Source organism: Eubalaena glacialis, chromosome 3 (assembly GCF_028564815.1).
Source record: "Eubalaena glacialis isolate mEubGla1 chromosome 3, mEubGla1.1.hap2.+ XY, whole genome shotgun sequence".
NCBI lineage: Eukaryota > Metazoa > Chordata > Mammalia > Artiodactyla > Balaenidae > Eubalaena > Eubalaena glacialis.
Window position 1 is genome coordinate 26,625,160 of NC_083718.1, and position 21,062 is coordinate 26,646,221.

At 36.7% G+C, this 21,062-nt stretch overlaps 1 long non-coding RNA gene across 1 annotated transcript; it reads right to left on the bottom strand.

Moving 5' to 3' along the window:
- Positions 1-224: 224 nt before the first annotated feature.
- Positions 225-19,291, bottom strand: LOC133087772 (uncharacterized). Its single transcript, XR_009700446.1, has 3 exons — positions 19,186-19,291; positions 17,298-17,530; positions 225-265 (listed from the first exon to the last, which is right to left on the bottom strand). It is a non-coding gene; the product is annotated as an uncharacterized LOC133087772 (long non-coding RNA).
- Between the last annotated feature and the right edge of the window lie 1,771 nt (positions 19,292-21,062).

Below are 21,062 nucleotides of genomic sequence, written 5' to 3' on the forward strand. Positions count from 1 at the left end.
CCTACGGCCCATCAATGGATTCCCTGGGGTCCTTCATCTAATGAAAAATAGACTTGCTGCCTTTCAAAAACACTGTGAATTGTATTGGTTCCTAATTTTTAACTCATTCATTAGGAAAAGAAAAAGGCCATAACAGAAGGTAGAGGTAGTAACTTACGTGCCAAATGAGCAGAGTTCACCGATAGAGCCCCATGTTTGCCAATTTTCTGAATGAAAGTTATCAGTCAGTGATGATCCTGGATTAAGAGATTTGCCTTCACGCCTCCTAGAGAAAGCATGATAGGCTTTTAAATCCCTCTCAGCGCACCTCCAGTTTTCTGAGAAAAGCCCCTTTAAAGGAAGGGGCCCAGCCTGCGCCAACTTCTAATAGAAAGCAAACATTTAAGCAATGGTAAACATTTACCAAACAACTCTACAGCTAAATAATTTTGGTGAAGGGGAAAGGAGATGGAGAATATAATTTAAAATCCATGTCACCGGTGGCTGACAATTTATTGCTGCCCCAGCCTCCATGACTGCTATTTCATTAGTCCATAGTCACTGTAGCGGCAGGCTTTTTTCACATCAGTAACTTGACGCCATTAGTTGCTCCTCTGGGATGAGAACACATTTAAACTGAAAATGAACACGCTGGGCATAATTTATGGCCATGCCATGTGAATGCCGAGAGTGCAGGGGAGGAAGGCTGCCTGGGAAGCCTGCTCACTATGAGAGCTCAGGACAGGCTTCCTCTAGCCAAGCAAGAGCGCCGGGTGGGTGAAGAGGGCAGCCATCCTCTGATGAAGCCAGCCAGCCACACACCACAGAGTGCCCTCATTCAAGCTTCACTGCAGGGATGAAAGAGCAATTTCATACGTGGGAGCCCCCTGCCTCGAGTTATGCCTTGAAAATTCTTTTCTGGCCCAACCAGGAGGTGATGTTATACTCACTGAGAGTAGCCCACTGGGATTCCACAGGGACATGGTTCTGAGCATTGTCTGTGAAGCAGTACAAAATCCTATCACTGGCAGCAGCTTTGGGAAGACACCAGAGCCCTGCTTTCACCTGAGCTCTGTAAGAGATCAAGCTGACTGAGAAAGCCCAGCAGTACCCCCCCACAAAGTGGGACACTCGACCTTTTTGAGGTTTGTAAACATCAAAATGCTATTGGTTCACAGTCACTATATTCAAAACCAGTTCAAAATATATCAAAACTCAATTCTCTGCTCTTCATATTTAGCTCAGCTCCATCATCGTCCTTCTACCCTTCAGCACAGAAACTCAGAGCCACTGACTCTTCCCTTGTCCCTTATCAGAGGAATAAGTTCTGTCTATTCATCCTCTGAAATGCTTTTTTAAATTTCAGCCATTTTTATCCTTATCCATTTCCAGGCTCTTCGCAAGCCCCCAGCACCTCTGCAAAGACTTCCTCGCTGACCTCCTTGCTTGCCATCCCTCTGTCCCCTGTCCTCCATCTAGCTGCCAGTCTCTCCCCAAAACACCTATTCCGTCATTTCCTCATATAACTCCTCGGCTCAAAAACTTACAGCGGCTCCCCATTGCCACCACACTCGAAGTCTAATCTTCAGATTGGCATTGATGGTCTAAACTACCAAATCTTACACTTACTGATCCCTATGTGGCCCTGACAACCTAGCTGGACCAACTGCCCCCCCCAACTCCAAGCTCCTGAATTATGCCCTCTCCTTTATCACTTCCTTCTTTTGTTCATACTGACTAAACCACCTTTCTTCTCCATCTATTTAAATTGAATCCATTCTCAAAGGTCTAGCCCAAGCCTCTTCCTTTTTCTTTTTAAAAAAACATTCAGTTATGTTATAGTCTATAACCAGAATTTTTCTTTTTGATGCTCAAGTTGTATCAGCCTTGGCTACTGGGATCGTCTTCAAGCTGGATCCTGTGTCCTGTGTTGCTGTGATTTGGGAAAAACTTTTTTGCTTTGGGGTGCAGCAAGATATTCCAGGCTCACCTTACACTTTTGCACTCTAGACCTGGAACTAACCATTCTTTAAGGAGCTCTGGTTTCTTTTACTAAGGAATGGTATTTAGAAGCCCTGATCCAGGCACTGTGTTTGCTTATTGCTCCTAGGGAGTCACTGCTTTCTAGGCCTTTTTAAAATCGTGAGCTCACACTGATACCACCAATTAAAATCCAGCATCCTGGGTATTCTTCCTCTTTCTCCTTCCATATTTGTATTTCTCTCATACACACAAAATAGTTCTGAAATTATGACTACAACCATTACTAACAGCAAACCTACTAAGTGAAATTTAAGATTCTTTTCTAGTGCTTTTTGTTCTTAGGCAAAAAAAGGTTGTATTTTCAGAATACTATGTTTAAAAATTATTTGAATTAAATTTTCCTGTGTGATTATGTAATCAATTTGATATCCAATTAGGTTTGTTTCTTTTTTTATTCAACTTTAGGGTTTGCCCCATTATTGACTTACGCTGGCATATAAATATCAATATAATATATATTAATATAGATAATATTTTTTTATTACAAATAATGCCATAATGAAAATCCTTGTACCTATTTTTTTCATATTGCTAGAGATGTATCTTCAGGATAATTTCCTAAAAGTGGAATTGCTGAGTCAAAGGGTATATGTATATGTAATTTTATTAGGTACCGTCAAATTTACCTTGAGAGGAGTTATATAATAATGCCTGTTTCCCCTCAGCCTTGCCAACAGAGTGGATTCTTCTAAGCTGATAGGTGAGAAATGGTATCTCAATGTAGTTTAAATTTGCATTTTTCTTATTAGTGAAGTTGGATGTCTTCAAATATTTAAAGGCCTTTTGCCTATCTTTTGTGAACTCTCCTTACATGTCTTTTGTCCATTTTTCTACCAGATTTTTTAAGGTTTTTTTCCTCTTGATCTTTATATATTAGGGAGATTTTCCCTTTATAATATTTAATCTCTCAGCTTAACATTTGCTTTTTGACTTTGCTTTAATTTTTTGCCCTGAGTTCCTTTGGATAGGATTTTCAAAAACATTCCATAAGAACTCTATTCCATGACAATCCAGCTTCCAGTTATAAAAGCACTACCAACCTTCCTCACATGGTTCTTGACTCTTAAAAATTCATGAGTCGAAGGGCTTCCCTGGTGGTGCAGTGGTTGGGAGTCTGCCTGCCGGTGCGGGGGACACGGGTTTGAGCCCTGGTCTGGGAGGATCCCACATGCCGCGGAGCAGCTGGGCCCGTGGGCCACAATGGCTGAGCCTGCGCGTCTGGAGCCTGTGCTCCGCAGCGGGAGGGGCCGCAATAGTGAGAGGCTCGCGCACCGCGATGAAGAGTGGCCCCCGCTTGCCGCAATTAGAGAAAGCCCTCGCACAGAAACGAAGACCCAACACAGCCATAAATAAATAAATAAATAAATAAAATAAAATAAAAAAAAATTCATGAGTTGAGTTGATATTTTAAAATTCATTCTTCTACTACCCATTCTATGATCTTCTTGTCTTCAGTCAGCACCTTGCCTTGTCAAGGTGCTGACCTGGCGAAATGATTCAGATTTTCATTCCTGAACTGTCCGGGTCCATAGTGGTTTTGCCTTTGTGGGTTGCGTCAATCTTCATTAAACTAGTTATACAACTGCTAAGATGCACTTCAGAGAATCCCCTGGGTTCAGACATGGTCCTCCTTCACCCCATTGTACAGCAGCAATTTGATACTGAGATCAGTCAGTTCAACCAGATCAGTAATCTGCTCTTCCCCTGTTGACTCAGAGGCATGAAGAGCCCCAAATGACTACATGGCAGTCTCAGTTCCCATAATAATGGAGCCACTTTTGCATTCCCTGAGGAATCATTCCTCCCTTAGAAAGACATTTAAGCCAGCAGATCCTAAAGTCACAGGAATAGGAAGCAAAAATCTGCAAATGCATTATTAACTGTAACTGTGAGAGAAAATTATTTACAACCCCAAATTTGAAAGGTAAATGCCAACCTACCTAGTATATTAAAAGTAAATGCAGGGCTTCCCTGGTGGCACAATGGTTAAGAATCCACCTGCCAATGCAGGGGACACGGGTTCAAGCCCTGGTCTGGGAAGATCCCACATGCTGCAGAGCAACTAAGCCCATGCGCCACAACTACTGAGCCTGCGCTCTAGAACCTGCGAGCCACGACTACTGAGCCCACGTGCCACGACTATTGAAGCCCGCGTGCCTAGAGCCCTGCTCTGCAATAAGAGAAGCCACCACAATGAGAAGCCCACGCACCACAACGAAGAGTAGCCCCCACTCGCCGCAACTAGAGAAAGCCCGCGCGCAGCAACAAAGACCCAACGCAGCCAAAAATAAATAAATTAAATAAATAAATTTTTAAAAAAAGTAAATGTAGAATAAGGACTGTAAGTCTCCCAAATTGTATTTCCTATAAACTTTCTTAGGAAGCTACTGAATGATTTTAATACTCTAATTTTCTTATCTTGTCTCTCTCTCTTTCCTATTTTCTATCTATCTTTTCTATTTTTGTTTTACTTTATGAAAGATTCTCTCCATTTTAAGTCTCAAATTTTTATAGGAATTTTTTCACCTCTGCTACCATTATTTTTTTAACTTTCAAGAGCTCTTGTTTTATTCTCCAGTGTTCTTTTAAAATAGCATCTTGTTCTTGTTTTACGGATTCAGTATCTTGTCTCTCTAAGGATAAAGAGATAATGATAGTGGGGATAAGGTTAATTATTTATTTTTCTCTGCATAATTTGTTTCTACCAAATTACCTTTTCTTTTTGTTTGTTTTATTCTCTATCATTCATATAATATTTCTTTCTCAAATATCTGGTGACCACTGGCTATCCACTCATAATTTAGAATAAGATTCCATAAAAACTGATTGGACACTTCATGCCTTCTGATTATGGAATGCTGAGTTTTGTGTCACAACTCTCTCATCAAGAACAGTGAAAAATGCCAGGGGGAAAACACAAGAATAACGTTTAAAACACTGAAGAGATTAAGAAACACTGAGGAACCTCGAGGCTAATTTTTGGATGAAAGCCTGTAACAGAGGTTAGTGAACTATTAGATATCAGAACCAAAGCTGCTTGTCCATGAAAGGCATTTGTCAGTGCCGCATACTTCGATTTCAGAGGCTGTATGGGGAAAAGGGGACAGAAGTTAAGTCTCATGAAATCCCTAAAGTGGTAAGACTTAAGAGAGATAATGTTATATTGAACTGGGACCCCAAAAGGCTAAATACTTATTGTAAGGGGAGATAGGCTCAGGAATGTCTTCATGTTGAAAAGAATAATAAATTAAAAATGAAAGGAAAGGGGAGGCAAAAAGAAGACTCTGTAACTCTAGTGCCTAAAGCCTAGTCCTTATGTGAATTTACTATCCAAGCAGGCAAAGTCTGGGCTGACCAAGGAGCCTCAGGTTGTGAACTGACTTGGGATGATTCTCAGCTGATAATGTCCCCTAATCTCTGGCAGAAACAAATGAAAAACCTCACTGCAGAAGGGTACATTCATCCTTGGCTTCTGGGAAAGCCCTCAAGTCATTTTTCAAGGTCAGTGACTGACCAGTCAATGGTAATCAGGAACTGAAGAACAAAGGTGACACGAGTATGTACCAGGAAAACAACAAACAGCAGCAACACACTCACATCCCAAATACAGAAATATCATAGACGTATTTTAAAACAATTACATTCACTATTTAAATTAATAAGTGATAGATTTTTTAAACTACAGAGAATAAGGAATAATAAGAAGTGAAACAGTATATTTGAAAAAGAATCATACAGATTCTAGAGATAAAAAATACAATAACTGAAATGAAAACTGCAGTGGATACCCTTGGTAGCCATTTGGTCGAAGTAGAAGAAAAAATTCGTGGACTGGCAGATAGGTCTGAAGAAATTATTCATAATGCAGCACAGTGAGAGAAAAACATGGAAAATATAGTAAATAAGTGAAAAGGTGAGGAGGAAATAGTAATCAGGTCTACCATACACTTGATCTAATAAGACCCATAAGGATAGAGGAGTAAGAATACTCAGCACATAATGGTTGAAAATTTTCCAAAACTGATAAAAGCATTAATCCACAGATTCAAAGATCCAATGAATTTCAAGCATGATAAATAACAAGAAATTCACAACAGGTACATCACTGTGAATTTAAGAAAAATGAAAAAAGAGAAAATCTTAAAAGCAACCAAAGTAAAAAGGCAGATTACCTTCAAAAGAATGCCAGTTAGAGTCACAGGTGATTTCTCATCAGTACCACTAGAAGTCAGAAAGAATGGAATGCTGTTTTCCATTGATGACATTGATCAATGAAATTGATGAAAGAAAATAACGGTCACCCTAGAATATTAAACCCTGCAAAGGTATCTTTCAATAGTAAGGTGAAATGAAGACATTTAAAACCAAAATCCAAGAGAGCTTATTAAAAGTCCCTTACTGGAAAAAAAATCCTAAAAGATGTGCATGATGCGGAAGGAAAGTAATCACAGATGGAAGGTCAGAGTTGCAAAAAGAAATGGAAAAGAAGGAAAATGGCTACTATTTGGACAAATACAAATGAAGTTTATCTTTACAAAAGAGTAATAATAATGTCTACTAGGGTTAAAAAATGAGACATAAACACTAGATAACAATAAAAGTATACAAGGAGGGAGTAAATAATGTTGAAATGTTCTAAGGTCCTTGTATGGTCCAAACCATACAAGGGTAAAGAGTTTGATTAACTTTATACCTTGATAAATTAATTATGCATGTTTTAATTTCTAGGGTAGCCACCAACAGGACAGAGTCAGAGTGTATAATTTACAAACTCTTAGAAGAGAAAAGGGAATTATTTTTAAAAATACTCAGACATCTCTTATCAAAAGAGTAGGGGAGGCGGAAGCAGGGAGGCAGAAATTTTAAAATAAGAGGGAAATTTTAAGCATAAAATAAGATATTAGATTTAAATCTAAATATATCAGTATTTACACTAAATGTAATTTAGTAAACAGAGTAAATACACAGTAAATGTTTCCACTAAAATAATATCAGATTGGATTTCAAAAGTCCAACTATATGCTCTTAAAGAGAGACATCTAAACATAGGGGTACAGAATTTTAAGGTAAAAGAAAAAGATATGTTATGCACATACTAACCAAAAGAAATCTGGTGTGGCTATTAATAATTAATAAATATAATAGACTTTAAGGCAAAAGGTATTATTAAACATAGAGACATTAATCAAGGTAAAATATTCAATCTACCAGGAAGATACAACAATTCTAAAATTTGTAGACACGTAATAATATAGCATTAGTATGTATAAAGTAGAAATGAACAGAATTATTAATGGAAATAGACATATCAACAATGATAATGATATATTAACTCAAAGATCAAAGAAAAAATTACAATCGAAATACAAACATATTCTAACTGAATGATAACAAACAAAAACTTGTATGATCAGTCATAGTTAATCAGATATTGATAGTTATAAATATATACATTAGAAATGTTCTAAGGTCCTTGTATTGTTCAAAGAGAAAATTAGGCCAAAAATAAATGAGCTAAGAACCTATCTCAAGAGCTTAGAAAAAGCTCAGAAAATATACTGAACAAAAGTAGAAGGAAGGAAATGATAAAGATCAGAGCAGAGTTTGAGAAAACACAAAGTAAGCACAAAATAGAGTGGATCAATAACAATAAAAAGTCTATTTTTTGAAAAGACTAATAAACTGACAAACCTCTGGCAAAGTTAATGAAGAAAAAAGAGGAGCTACAAATATGTAGTATTCGAAATGAAAAGGGAACAGCAATCCAGATGCCTCAGCATTAAATAAGAGAATTTTTAACAACTTTATACCAAAATTCTTTTAAAGATACGAAAATGAACAAATTCCTAGAAGAATACAACTTACCAAAGCTGACTCAAAAAAATGTTTAAAAATCTGAAAAATTATATATCCACTAATGAATAACAATGAACACTTTATACTCTTTCATACTCTTTCTAAAAAGATAATGAAAAGCTGAGTTGGTTTCACTAGTGCATTCCACCAAAACATTTAAGGAAGAAAAAAATGCAACCGTTCACAATTTTGTTCCAAGGAAGAGAATAGTAAGGAATACTTCCCAACTAATTTACACGTTTTTGCCTTAGTACCAAAATCTGACAGTATAGAAGGGAAAAGCACAAACCAATTTCACTCAAGAATATAGGTGTAAGAATCCTAAACAAATATTAGCAAATCAAAGTTAGCAATACTTAATGTACTGCTAAGCCAAAGTTAGCACAAATAAAAGGGATAACACATCCAGTAAATCCACTACATTAACACATTAGAGAGATGTTATCATGTGAACATCTTAGGATGTGCAGAAAAAGCATTTGATAAAATTCAACATCTTTTCATGATTAACTAAGATGTCAGCAACTTTATAATAGAAGGAAAATTCTTAAAAGGTAAAGGATATCTACAAAAACATATAACAAGCATCATACTTAACAGTGAACATTGAAAGTTTGCCTTTATTAGTAGATAAGTTCTGGAGATCTAATGCACAGTATAGTGAATACAGACAAAAATATTGTATTGTAATCATCAAACTTGCTAAGAGACTAAATCTTAATTGTTCCCATCACAAAAAAAATGATTATTATTTGATGTGATAGAGGTGCTAGCACTACAATGGCATTCATATATAAATATATCATATCAATATTTTGTACACCTTAAACTTACACAATGTTATATGTCAAATATATTTCATTTAAAAAAAAGAAATATTCTATCAAGAAATATTTTCTCAGCATTGTACAGGAGCTCCTAGCCAGTGTCATAAGGCCAGAAAAAGAAATAAAAGATTTAAGAATCATTATTAATCATTATAATCACTATATCATTATAATCATTAAAATTATATAGTAATAATTATATATATTATGCATTATATAATAATATGTAATAAATATAATCATTATAATGATATAAATATATCATTTATATTTATATAAATGAATATAAGTGTATCATATATATAAATACATCAGAGACCCCAAAAGTCCACCATTTCCTAGAGAGACCAGCCAGTCATCTGGAGACAAACTGAGATTAATTATATTGGATATTTTTCATTATGAAGGTAAAATTATTTGTTCTTACTGGAATAGAATACATATATTCCACACAAATATATATACTATAATCTATATTTATGTAAATATATATTTATATACATATGTGTAAAATATACATGTGTGTGTACTTGTATGATTAGCCTTCCTTCTCCACAATGTCTCTGCCAGAACCACTGTCCATGGACTCACAGAATGTCTTACTTTCCCAGTATCCTACACAACACTGCTTCTGAGAAACTCATTTTACAGCAAAAGAAATATGGTAACATGCTCAAGTCCATGAAATATACCACTCTTATCATGTACCCTTATCTTCCAGAAGTAACTGAGCTGACAGAATAGTGGATGGTCTAATGAAGTTTCAGTTAAAACACCAATTTAGAGACAAGCAAAGGATGTTGGGTACTGTCCTATGGCCATGGTTTGTGCTCTGAATTAGTCATCAGTATGTGATTCTCTTATGGAAGATTTGATGAAAAAACACACTTAAAAATGTAAATTCAAGCCATGAAGTTACAAAAGACTAGCACGTTTAATAAACTCATTAATATATACCAACAAAAAAAGGCAAATAACTCAAATGGCAGAAAATCTAAACAGGCAAAAGAGGAAATCCAAGGGGCTGAAAAAAGCATATGATCTTGCACTCAACAACATTAGTAATCAGAGAAATCCAAATTTCACCCACAATAAAACATTACTATGCATTCATCAGACTGGATGGTTTTTTAAAAGTCTGATAGTACAAGTGTTGAGCAGGCCATAGATGACAAAAACTACTATACTAGGGAATAAAATGTATATAAGCACTTTGATAAGCAGTTTCTAATTAACCAGTAATGTTAAAGCTATCTCTTCCCCATCTTTTGATTTCAAACTTTTTTTTAATCATTCAGATCTCTTATAAACAACATAAAATAGATGGTTTTTGTTTTTTCTCAAAAATTCTTTCTCATAAATTTTTTCATTGGAGCATTTAGTTTGTTTAATATAACTACTGATTTATTTGGGTTTAAATCTACCGTTTTACTATGTGCTTTCATTTGTATCAATTGATCTATATTCCTTTCTTGTCTTCATTTAAATTTTTTATATGTTTTATCCCCTCCATTAGCTAGAAGTTAACACCCTCATACTATTTTTTTTTGAATTTTATATTATTTATTTTTTATACAGCAGGTTCTTATTAGTTATCTATTTTATATATATTAGTGTATATATGTCAATCCCAATCCCCCAATTCATCCCACCACCATTACCCCCGCCCCGCCACTTTCCCCCCTTCATGTCCATATGTTTGTTCTCTACATCTGTGTCTCTATTTCTGCCCTGCAAACTGGTTCATCTGTACCATTTTTCTAGGTTCCACATATATGCGTTAATATACGATATTTGTTTTTCTCTTTCTGACTTACTTCACTCTTTATGACAGTCTCTAGATCCATCCACGTCTCTACAAATGACGCAATTTCAATCCTTTTTATGGCTGAGTAATATTCCATTGTATGTATGGACCACACCTTCTTTATCCATTCGTCTGTCGATGGGCATTTAGGTTGCTTCCATGACCTGGTTATTGTAAATAGTACAGCAATGAACTGTGGGGTGAGTGTGTCTTTTTGAATTATGATTTTCTCTGGGTATATGACGAGCAGTGGGATTGCTGAGTCATACAGTAATCCTATTTTTAGTTTTTTAAGGAACCTCCATACTGTTCTCCATAGCGGCTGTATCAATTTACATTCCCACCAACAGTGCAAGAGGGTCCCCTTTTCTTCACACCCTCTCCAGCATTTATTGTTTGTTTCCCCCTTTAGACTTCCAGCATTTATCAGATTTTCTGATGATGCCCATTCTAACTGGTGTGAGGAGATACCTCATTGTAGTTTTGATTTGCATTTCTCTAATAATTAGTGATGTTGAGCAGCTTTCTATGTGCTTCTTGGTCATCTGTATGTCTTCTTCAGAGAAATGTCTATTTAGGTCTTCTGCCCATTTTTTGATTGGGTTGTTTGTTTTTTTAATATTAAGCTGAATGAGGTGTTTATATATTTTGGAGATTAATCCTTTGTCCATTGATTCATTTGCAAATATTTTCTCCCATTCTGAGGGTTGTCTTTTCGTCTTGTTTGTAGTTTCCTTTGTTTGCAAAAGCTTTTAAGTTTCATTAGGTCCCATTTGTTTATTTTTGTTTTTATTTCCATTACTCTAGGAGATGGGTCAAAAAACAATCTTGCTGTGATTTGTGTCAAAGAGTGTTCTTCCTATGTTTTCCTCTAAGAGTTTTATAGAGTCCAGTCTTACATTTAATTCTCTAATCCATTTTGAGTTTATTTTTGTGTATGGTGTTAGGGAGTGTTCTAATTTCATTCTTTTACATGTAGCTGTCCAGTTTTCTCAGTACCACTTATTGAAGAGACTGTCTTTTCTCCATTGTATATCCTTGCCTCCTTTGTCATTGATTAGTTGACCATAGGTGTCTGGGTTTCTCTCTGGGCTTTCTATCCTGTTCCATTGATCTATATTTCTGTTTTTGTGCCAGTACCATATTGTCTTGATTACTGTAGCTTTGTAGTATAGTCTGAAGTCAGGGAGTCTGATTCCTCCAGCTCTGTTTTTTTCCCTCAAGCCTGCTTTGGCTATTCGGGGTCTTTTGTGTCTCCATACAAATTTTAAGATTTTTTGTTCTAGTTCTATAAAAACTGCCACTGGTAATTTGATAGGGATTGCATTGAATCTGTAGATTGCTTTGGGTAGTATAGTCATTTGCACAATATTGATTCTTCCAATCCAAGAACATGGTATATCTCTCCATCTGTTTGTGTCTTCTTTGATTTCTTTCATTAGTGTCTTACAGTTTTCTGAGTACAGGTCTTTACCTCCTTAGGTATGTTTCCTAGGTGTTTTATTATTTTTGTTGTAATGGTGAATGGGATTGTTTCCTTAATTTCTCTTTCTGATCTTTCGTTGCTGGTGTATAGGAATGCAAGAGATTCCTGTGCATTAATTTCGTATCCTGCAACTTTACCAAATTCATTGATTAGCTCTAGTAGTTTTCAGGTGGCATCTTTAGGATTCTCTATGTATAGTATCATGTCATCATCTGCAAACAGTGACAGTTTTACTTCTTCTTTTCCAATTTGTATTCCTTTTATTTCTTTTTCTTCTCTGACTACTGTGGCTAGGACTTCCAAAACTATGTTGAATAACAGTGGCGAGGGTGTACATCCTCATCTTGTTCCTGATCTTAGAGGAAATGCTTTCAATTTTTCACCAGTGAGAATGACGTTTGCTGTGGGTTTGTCGTATATGGCCTTTATTATGTTGAGGTAGGTTTCCTCTGTGCCCACTTTCTGGAGAGTTTTTATCATAAATGGGTGTTGAATTTTGTCAAAAGCTTTTTCTGCATCTATTGAGATGATCAAATGGTTTTTCTTCTTCAATTTGTTGATATGGTGTATCACATTGATTGATTTGCGTATATTGAAGAATCCTTGCATTCCTGGGATAAATCCCACTTGATCATGGTGTATGATGCTTTTAATGTGTTGTTTGCATTCTGTTTGCTAGTATTTTGTTGAGGATTTTTGCATCAATATTCATCAGTGATACTGGTTTGTAATTTTCTTTTTTTGTAGTATCTTTGTCTGGTTTCGGTATCAGGGTGATGGTGGCCTCATAGAATGAGTTTGGGAGTGTTCCTTCTGCAATTTTTTGGATGAGTTTGAGAAGAATGGGTGCTAGCTCTTCTCTAAATGTTTGATAGAATTCACCTGTGAAGCCATCTGGTCCTTGACTTTTGTTTGTTGGAAGCCTTTTAATTACAGTTTCAATTTCATTACTTGTGACTGGTCTGTTCATATTTTCTATTTCTTCCTGGTTCAGTCTTGGAATGTTATACCTTTCTAAGAATTTGTCCATTTCTTCCAGGTTGTCCATTTTATTGGCATAGAGTTGCGTGTAGTAGTCTCTCATGATGCTCTGTATCTCTGCAGTGTCCATTGTAGCTTGTCCTTTTTCATTTCTAATTTTATTGATTTGAGTCCTCTCCCTCTTTTTCTGGATGAGTCTGGCTAAAGGTTTCTCAATTTTGTTTATCTTCTCAGAGAACCAGCTTTTCGTTTTATTGATCTTTGCCTTTGTTTCCTTCATTTCTTTTTCATTTATTTCTGCTCTGATCTTTATGATTTCTTTCCTTCTACTAACTGAGTTTTGTTTGTTCTTCTTTCTGTAGTTCCTTTAGATGTAAGGTTAGATTGCTTATTTGAGATTTTTCTTGTTTCTTGAGGTAGGATTGTATTGCTACAAACTTCCCTCTTAGAACTGCTTTTGCTGTATCCCATAGGTTTTGGATCGTCATGTTTTCATTGTCATTTGTCCCTAAATATTTTTTGATTTCCACTTTGATTTCTTCAGTGATCTCTTGGTTATTTAGTAATGTATTGTTTAGCCTCCATGTGTTTGTTTGTGTTTTTTACGTTTTCTTCCCTGTAATTGATTTCTAATCTCATAGCGTTGTGGTCAGAAAAGATGCTTGATATGATTTCAATTTCCTTAAATTTACTGAGGCGGATTTGTGACCCAAGATGTGATCTATCCTGTAGAATGTTTCGTGCCCACTTGAGAAGAAAGTGTAATCTCCTGGTTTCGGATGGAATGTCATATAAATATTAATTAAATCTATCTGGACTATTGTGTCATTTAACGCTTGTGTTTCCTTATTAATTTTCTGTCTGGATGATCTGTCCATTGGTGTAAGTGAGGCATTAAAGTCCCCCACTATTATTGTGTTACTGTCGATTTCCTCTTTTAAAGCTGTTAGCAGTTGCCTTATGTATTGAGATGTTCTTATGTTGGGTGCATATATATTTATAATTGTTATATCTTCTTCTTGGATTGTTCCCTTGATCACTATGTAGTGTCCTTCCTCATCTCATGTAACATTCTTTATTTTAAAGTCTATTTTATCTGCTATGAGTATTGCTACTCCAGCTTTGTTTTGATTTCCATTTGTGTGGAATATCTTTTTCCATCCCCTACTTTCAGTCTGTATGTGTCCCTAGGTCTGAAGTGGGTCTCTTGTAGACAGCATATGTATGGGTCTTGTCTTTGTATCCATTCAGTGAGCCTGTGTCTTTTGGCTGGAGCATTGAATCCATTCACGTTAAAGGTAATTATCGATATGTATGTTCCTACGACCATTTTCTTAATTGTTTTGGGTTTGTTTTTGTAGGTCCTTTTCTTCTCTTGTGTTTCCCACTTAGAGAAGTTCCTTTAGCATTTGTTGTAGAGCTGGTTTGGTGGTGCTGAATTCTCTTAGCTTTTGCTTGTCTGTAAAGCTTTTGATTTCTCCGTTGAATCTGAATGAGATCCTTGCCGGGTAGAGTAATCTTGGTTGTAGGTTCTTCCCTTTCATCACTTTAAAAATATCGTGCCACTCCCTTCTGGCTTGTAGAGTTTCTGCTGAGAAGTCAGCTGTTAACCTTTTGGGAGTTCCTTTGTATGTTATTTGTTGTTTTTCCCTTGTTGCTTTCAATAATTTTTGTCTTTAATATTTGTCAATCTGATATCTATGTGTCTTCCATGTTTCTCCTTGGGGTTATCCTGCCTGGGAGACTCTGCGTTTCCTGGACTTGGATGGCTATTTCCTTTCCCATGTTAGGAAAGATTTCGCCTATAATCTCTTCAAACATTTTCTCTGGTCCTTTCTCTCTCTCTTCTCCTTTTGGGACCCCTATAATGCAAATGTTGGTGTGTTTAATGTTGTCCCAGAGGTCTCTTAGGCTGTCTTCATTTCTTTTCATTCTTTTTTTTTTATTCTGTTCTGCACCAGTGAATTCCACCATTCTGTCTTCCAGGTCACTTATCTGTTCTTCTGCCTCAGTTATTCTGCTATTGATTCCTTCTAGTGTATTTTTCATTTCAGTTATTGTATTGTTCATCTCTGTGTGTTTGTTCTTTAATTCTTCTAGGTGTTTTTTCTTTAATTCTTCTAGGTGTTTGTTAAACATTTCTTGCATCTTCTAGATCTTTGCCTCCATTCTGTTTCCGAGGTCCTGGATCATCTTCACTCTCATTATTCTGAATTCTTTTTATGGAAGGTTGCCTATCTCCACTTCATTTAGTTGTTTTTCTGGGGTTTTATCTTGTTCCTTCATCTGGTACAAAGTCCTCTGCCTTTTCATTTTGTCTATCTTTCTGTGAATGTGGTTTTCTTTCCACAGGCTGCAGAATTGTCACTCTTCTTGCTTCTGCTGCCTGCCCTCTCCCTCATACTATTTTTCAGTGATTACTTAAAAATTACAAAATGTGTCTTTGACTTACCAATGTCTAATATTTCCTAGTACTTTTACTTGCCTCCCAAACAATGCAATAATCTTAGAATTTATGTTCATTTAATTTCTCCTGATTTGCATGCTATCTTTGTTGTGTATTTGTTTTATTTAAATACTTTAAATCCCATGAGATTGTTGTTTTATAGCATCAATGTTCACTTAGATTTTCCACATGTTTACCCTATTTCTTGCTCATTTCTCTCTGCATTTCTGAACTTCCATCTGGGGTCACTTTCCTGCAAAAAATTCCCTTTAGTATTTTCTTAACGGTGGATCTGCTGATAATGAATTCTCTCAGTTCTTGTTTGTCTGAAAATGGCTTCATTTCACCTTCAATTTTGAAGTATATTTTCATTGGAATTCTAGGTGGCAGATACTTTCATTCAGCACTTGAGGATTTTATTCTATTGTCTTCAATTTCCATAGTTGAGAAGTCATATATTGTTCTATTGTTGCTTCTTTGATAATGTTTTCTTTCTCCATACAGCTCTTTGTTTTTCCTTTTTAGCAGTGTTACTGTGACGTGTCCAATTTGCAATTTCTTTTCATTTACCCTAATTGGAGTTGGTAGGTCTCCTTAAACCAGTGGTGGTTTGATGTCTTTTGCCTGTTATGGAAAAGTCTCAGCAAATATCTGTTCAACTATTGCTTCTGATTCATTATCTTGCTTCTTCAGAGACTCCAATTCCATATATGTTAGACCTTCTTTCTGTGTCCCCCTTGTCTCTTACCCGCTCTTGTATTTTCCGTTCTTTTGACTGTGTCACTTCATCCTGAATATTTTCATTTAATTTTTTTCCAGTTTATTAGTTCTTTCTTTCTCTGAGTCTAATCTGCTATTAAACCTAACTACTTAGTTCTTACTTTCTGCTACTTTATTTTTTAGTTACAGAAGTTCTGTTTTAGAATAGCCAGTTTCTGTACAAATTCTTAATTTTGTTTTTCTTCTTTTTGAATATATTAAGCTTATTTATTTGAAAGTCTGTATCTGATCATGCCATTATCTGGGCCTCCATGTAACTGTTTGTTTGAAGTATATGTTGTTTCTTTTGGTTTTCCTTCAAGTTGTTTTTATCTTTGTATGCCTGATTATATTTTAATTGAGTGTTAACATTGTTATAAAAAGTTATAGAAATAAGACATTGGAAAATGTTATCTTGGCTATGCAAAGTAGCAATCTTAGATAACTTTAGTCTATTTTCAAGAATTGAGATGATTTGTGCTGAATTTCAGTCTACCCCAGTTCACCCTTACCCCTAGGGTATAGCCCTTTGGGGTCACAACCCAAAGTAGAGGGGATTATCAGGTCCCTGTTGTTGAGCCCTAGACCCAGTTTTTGTCCCATATTCCCACGAAGCTGTCCAAAGTGCTGCTCAGCTTTTCAGCTTCTCACAGTCTCTTTTGATATCAGTGTAGTGGGAAGAGTTGAAGCCAAAGTATAAAATACCTTGAATAATGGGATAAAAAATATTGACTTGATCTCCACTCAAGGGGATTTTGCTTCATTAAAAGTACTCTCGCATTTGTAAAAAGATCATTATCATACTGTATCTGGTCCTTCCAAGTGATCAGATAAATCACTGGAATTTTTTTATAGTAGAATCACTTAAGAGTGCCTGTATGCTATGGCTTATAAGTTCTAATACTGTCAGGGTAAGTTTGGCTCTGATCTCTGCTGTAGAACACATGGGGGAATGTTGCTGCCTGTGCCTTGTACTGGGGTGAGAGTTGAAAGGAAGACATATGTGAGAATGAAGGCAATGTATTCAAGGGCCCTTATGCAGGCCATCCCACTCGGCTTGGCTAAATTCAGAATCAACAGAGTCACCATGAAAAGAAGGAACAACAAAAGTACCTGCGGTAGAATAAGGTTGCAAAGGAGCTGATTTGGCTGAAGTTTCCAAAAGAGCCTCTGGGATAGACAAAGGCACTAGGGCTGGCCTTCTCTGGAGCCAGAGCCATCAGGTAAAGATGAGCAAGTCACCACTGCACATGATGCCAGGGACAGAGACAGACACCCCGCCTTCTCTCCATCTCTATGGTTCTGCCTGCTTCTCCCCAGGGTCTCCTGGTCTTGAGTTGTCTTACCTATAACACAGTTACAAGGGGGCTATCTGAATGCCTAGGTTTTTCCAGGGCAGATTTCACACGTTTATTTTTTTGTCCACATAAACAACTCCAATATTTTGACAACCAAATTACCACTTTAAAAAAGAAATTATAGTAAAATATATATAACAAGCAATTCACCATTTTAACTATTTTTAAATGTAAAGTTCCATGACATTGAGTACATGCCAATTGTTGTGCAACCAAGCTCCAGAACTCTTTTCATCTGCAAAACTGAAATTCTATACCCATTAAACAATAACCCTTCATTCCTCTCTCCCTGCAGCCTCCTGAAAACACCATTTTACTTTCTGTCTCCATGAATTTGACCATTCTAGGTATAAACAGAATCATACAATATCTGTTCTTTTGTTTCTGGTTTATTTCACTTAGCACATCTTCAAGGTTCATCCGTGTTGTAGCATGTATCAGAATTTAGTTCCTTTTTAAGGCTAACAAACATGCCAGTGTGCGTGTGTGTGCGTGTGTGTGTGTTGCATATATATCACATTTTGCTTTTCAGTCAATGGACATTTGGGTTGTTTCAACCTTTTGGCTATTGTGAATAATGCTGCTACGAACATTGGCATGCAGATTTCTTTTCAAGTACTTCCTTTCAATTCTTTTGTGTACATACCCAGAAGTGGAATTACATATGATAATCCTATGTTTAATTTTTTGAGGAACTGCTGTACTGTTTTTCACAGTAGCTGCACCATCTTACATTCCTCTCTGCAATGCACAAGGGTTCCAACTTCTTCATATTCTTGCTAACACTTGTTATTTCCTTCCTTCCTTCCTTCCTTTCCTCCCTTCCTTCCTAATACTAACCATTCTAATGGGTGAGAAGTGGTATCTCATTGTGCTTTTGATTTGCATTTCCCTAGTGATTAGCCAAACTGCCTTTTGTTTGGCCAGATTTGACATTTAAACAGCCTTTATATGTACAATCAGAATAAAAATCCTTTGCTAAACCACATGTGTATTTTTGGTTAAAAAGAAGGTAAGGGCCATCAAAATCAACCAGAGGGTTTGCTGGGCTGACCAGTCTGTGTGCTGAGCCTTGAGATATTTATTGGGGAAGGCTCTTCTCTGAGACCCTGTAGGCCCAGCTCAAGGCATGTGGGTGGAGCACCCTTCTCTTCACCCCTTACCATCTCAGATACAGCAACATTCACTTCATATACAATGGCTAGGGCCTTTTTACTATTGGAGACAATTTGACATTAATTTCCAAGAGGTGCCATCTTTCAGTTCAATGTGTTTCACGGGTCATATGATCTTCGATTACTAAGGTGACACTCAGGACAATTTTACAGCAAATTGAGTCCCAAATTACAGCCCCTGAAGGAGTCCGCATTAACAATGGTCTGTAAGATCCCAGCAGGGGGCCTGAGCCAGGTTATACTGCAATCAAATGTGGTCACTAATATAACATTTCAGTAGGAACAAGAGGAATGTATTGTTAAGACACGTGTGCTGATCTTCTCTTTTCAGAAAAGGAGGGTTCAAATCACCATAGACACCCCTAGATTATGGAATAATAAAGACAGAATTATTTTTGCATGAATTGGGATTTCCCTGTAGCTGAGTTAAGAAGCATGACCCACTATGAGTGAACTGGAATTACTCACCCTTCTTTTTCTTTTCTTCTCTTCTCTTCTCTCTCTCTCTGCTGCATCAACCACTCTGTTTTAGTTCTACTGCAGGCATTTTACTCCTCACATTTAATAAACCAGTGCCTCTAGAATAACAGAGTGTGAGAAAGTCTGAGTGGGTAATTACTAAGCAAAACCTGTAAAAATAACAAGCATCACCCATAGACTAATTTCTGAGATATTTCATGATTTGAATGCCCCTGCACATAGCAATGTGCTGAGTTTTGCAAAATGCTAGTAAGACAGACAGGCTTCCTACCTTTTGAGAATCTTCTATAGAAACCACATATTGATACTGATGTTCATATGGCTACACATGCATTTACAATCACAAATGTGAAACAAAAACAAGAATTAGATATGAAAATTGATTGTGCCCCTACTGATTGTGCAACATTCCCCTATGATTTAGGTAGCTTTTTCATACATTAAATATTGGGCTATTACTGGATTTTTATGAGTTTTGGGGGAACACGGACTCACCACATTTCAAGCACATGTGAAAACCATGCTCTGGGAGTTCACTCTATGGGTTTGTACTTCCTATGCATAGAGTATGCATTTCTAACTACTATAAAAGGTTAAATATTATCTAGTTCTTTGCTGTTCTGGTTTTCTTAAAAAACTTCAGATTAACTGCTATGTGACTACTGAACCCACTTACCCAGTGAAAATATATCTATTTTGTGCAAGGCCCTGTGCTGGGTACTGGGAAACAGACACTGCAGAGCCCATCAGAGCTCACTGTCCAGTAGTGAAGACACAGAGCAGGCAAAACAATAATGTGTGATTTTCAGTAACTAAGTACCCATCTCCTGGGTGCTGAAGACATGGAATGAGCCTTCTAGAGACTCTTCATTGCCAATCCCCAGAAAATAGAGAGTATTTGACTCTAAGAGAGAGGAGTCAGGACAGTGAAGAAGTTAACTATTATGGGTTGAATTCTGTCTCCCCCTCAAATTCATATGTTGAAATCCTAACCCCCAGTACCTCAGAATATGACTGTATTTGGACACCAGACCTTTACAGAGGTGGCTGATTTAAAATGAGGCTATTACGATGGGCCCTAATCCAATCTGATTGGTATCCTTAAAAGAAGAGGAAATTTGGACATACAAGGAAATACCAGAGGGATGTGTGCAGAGAAAAGATGATGTGAAGAGACAGCAAGAGGATGGGCATCTGCAAGCCAAGGGGAGAGGCCCTTGGAGGAAAGCAACCCTGCCAGCACTTTGATCTTGGACTTCAGTCTCCAGAACAGTAAGAAGATACATTTCTGTTGTTTAAGCCTGTGGTATTTTCTTATTGCAGCCCTAGTAAACTAATATATTAACCATTATTACTATTGGGATTTTTTTAAACATCTTTATTGGAGTATAATTGCTTTACAATGGTGTGTTACTTTCTGCTTTACAACAAAGTGAATCACTTATATATATACATATGTCTCCATATCTCTTCCCTCTTGCATCTCCCTCCTTCCCACCCCTCTAGGTGGTCACAAAGCACCGAGCTGATCTTCCTGTGCTATGCGGCTGCTTCCCACTAGCTATCTATTTTACATTTGGTAGTGTATATATGTCCATGCCACTCTCTCACTTTGTCCCAGCTTACCATTCCCCCTCCCCGTATCCTCAAGTCTATTCTCTAGTAGGTCTGTGTCATTATTCCTCTCTTGCCCCTAGGTTCTTCATGACCTTTTCTTTTTTTTTTACATTCCATATATATGTGTTAGCATACGGTATTTGTTTTTCTCTGTCTGACTTACTTTACTCTGTATGACAGACTTTAGGTCCATCCACCTCACTACAAATAACTCAATTTCGTTTCTTTTTATGGCTGAGTAACATTCC